Raw genomic sequence first — 2,603 nt, 5'->3', positions numbered from 1 at the left:
AAACTGAAATTTTTCAACTTCAACTAGAAAAGAAGATGTTTAGCCACTCATGGTGGACAAAAATACACAAAAAGAAAGAAGAAAAATGGAAGAAGAGACTGTTGTGTTGTTGCTGAAGTTCTACATAAATTCCGCTTCTCCCCTGCTGGTTTGTTTCTGGCTCTCTTTATAGGAGAGGAGTCCTAATCCAATTAGGGTTTGGAATCCTAATTTGACTTGGTCTTTTTTTCGTCTTTTATTCCTTCTTTGCCTTTGTATTTAATCATGACTAAATCTTCTTTTGGAGAAATTCTTCCTTTGGAGTGACTCTTGGAGTTGTCATAGGATTGGTCTTATGGTATTTGAAGTAGGATGGGACTCCAATACTTTTTGGATTATAAATTTGCTTTTTTCCGCACTGTTGTCCTCTTCTGCGTCAGTTTGATTTGGGCAGTTGATTTGCCCAAATCGCTTGCCCAGATCATTTCTGCAAGTTAGTCCCAGTTTTCTGCTTCAACTTCCTACGAGTGATTTGGCCAAATCACTTCGACCCAATCGATTTTTCAGCTTTTTATGCAATTTTTCTCAAAGTTTCCATTTTTCTCATTTTCTGCAAAAATATCATAAAAACATAGATTAAACTAGAAAAATGTATATTTAAACAGTAATAATGATAATAAAAATGTGGCTAAATTATGCTTGATTAATACAATAGCTTGATGTTAAAAACGCTTTCTTATATGGTTATATTACAGAAGATATATATATTGGATCAACCTTCAGGTATGATTGACCCTCAATTTCCTTCACATGTGAACTTCAACATGCTCTCTATGGGCTTAAGCAAGCACCACAAACTTGGTTTGATAGGCTTAGCAAGGTCCTTATTTTGTTTTTTTTTTTTTTTTGTAGCTTGGCTGATCCATCCTTGTTTATTTATCATTCGACTAATGGGATGCTTGTTTTGTTGCTATTGGATTGCTAGTTACTAAACATGTGCCTACCAATTTACAAGTAGTTGATACTTTTACTAAGTCTATTTGTAAAGCAAGCATTCCATTCTTTCAAAACAAACTGTGCTTTCAGCCTCAACTCAGTTTGCAGGGGGTGTTAATGCAGGGAGATGTTAACAATATCAATAGAGTGACAAGGAGTCCCTGCTTGGAGTGATAAGATTGTTAAGACTTAGCATTGGAGTGATAAGATTGATATCAAAACAATAATTTGAAACCTAAAATTGTATATTGATAACAAACTATCAAAGAATAACAACTTCTCCACAACTGGGATTCAAATCTCTTTAACAGTTATCTTTTTATCTGTTATTTTTAGAATTTTCTTAGCAATAAAAATTATATTTTTTAATTTCGATTATGCAAATATTATAAAAAAACATAAAAATGACAAATTTTGTCTCTAATGCTATAGATAGAATTAATTCCACTACTCTTATATGAGGCTATTAACTTCCTCCTATGCATAATTTAATTTTATTGCTTATTGAAAAGAATTTAGATTTTAGTAATAAAAAATGTGTTTGTTACTTTTAATTATATCTTAGTAGAAATTGTTTTATTAATCACATGGAAAACTTTTCCATGTCATGCTTATAGCATTAGTAAAACACATAAATTAGCCATTTTCGAATCCAATACTACATGAAAGTTTGAAAGGATAAAATAAGAAGAGAGAACCAAGGAGATTGAAATTTTAAAAAGTTAAATCTTCAATTAATATTTTCACTTGATTTTGTATTTGACTTAAAATTTGTTTAAATTCAGCTCATATGTAATTTAGTTACCAAACTCGTGAATTCAATTGTTTTAATTTGTTTATCAAATTCAAGAATTTCACTGAAATATTTTTTTAATTGACTAATGAGAGAGATTAAAAATATTTTTAATTGATTAAAATATAAATTTCTATATAGTTTTAGATCGTGTAATAAGAAATCATGAGATTAATTTATATTTAATTTCTAAATAACAATTAAAATAGAATTGTAATTTGTAAATATATGAGTTGAAATAATTAATTAAATTTTAATTAAAAACTTGTACTTTTTATGACAGTCGGATAATAGATTACTAGATATTAATTGAAAATTTAAGAAATTAATTAATAAAAAATAAAATAAAATAAAATAAAATAATTTTTATTTTATATTTTTTTATAAATATTTAAAGAGAGTAATAGAAAATTTGAAAATTAATTATTAAAAAAATCAATTTTTTATATAGAAATAAAAAATTAAAAAATTAAATCTTAAACTTCGAAAATCTGACTTAGTACATGAATTGTTAGAGGTGGAAAATTAGGTGCATTTGATTTAAAATTAAATTAAATTAAATTAATTAAAAATTAAAATTTTAATATTTATAAAAATCAAATTGAATGAATTTTGTATAAAATTAAATTTGAATTGAATGGATGTGATTGAATTGGGTTTGAATTTTTTAATAATTTTTTTTAAATTTTTTATACTTATTTTTAATATTTTAAAATTTAATTAAAAATTAATTGAAATATTTTAATTTTAATCCTAATATAATTTTTATATTATACAAAATAATATATTATTATTACTAATTAATTTAATTTAATTTAATATTTTTAAAATTAAA

Source organism: Manihot esculenta, chromosome 5 (assembly GCF_001659605.2).
Source record: "Manihot esculenta cultivar AM560-2 chromosome 5, M.esculenta_v8, whole genome shotgun sequence".
NCBI classification, from domain to species: Eukaryota; Viridiplantae; Streptophyta; class Magnoliopsida; order Malpighiales; family Euphorbiaceae; genus Manihot; species Manihot esculenta.
The sequence above is the reverse complement of the archived record's forward strand: the minus strand, read 5'-3'. Positions refer to the sequence as shown.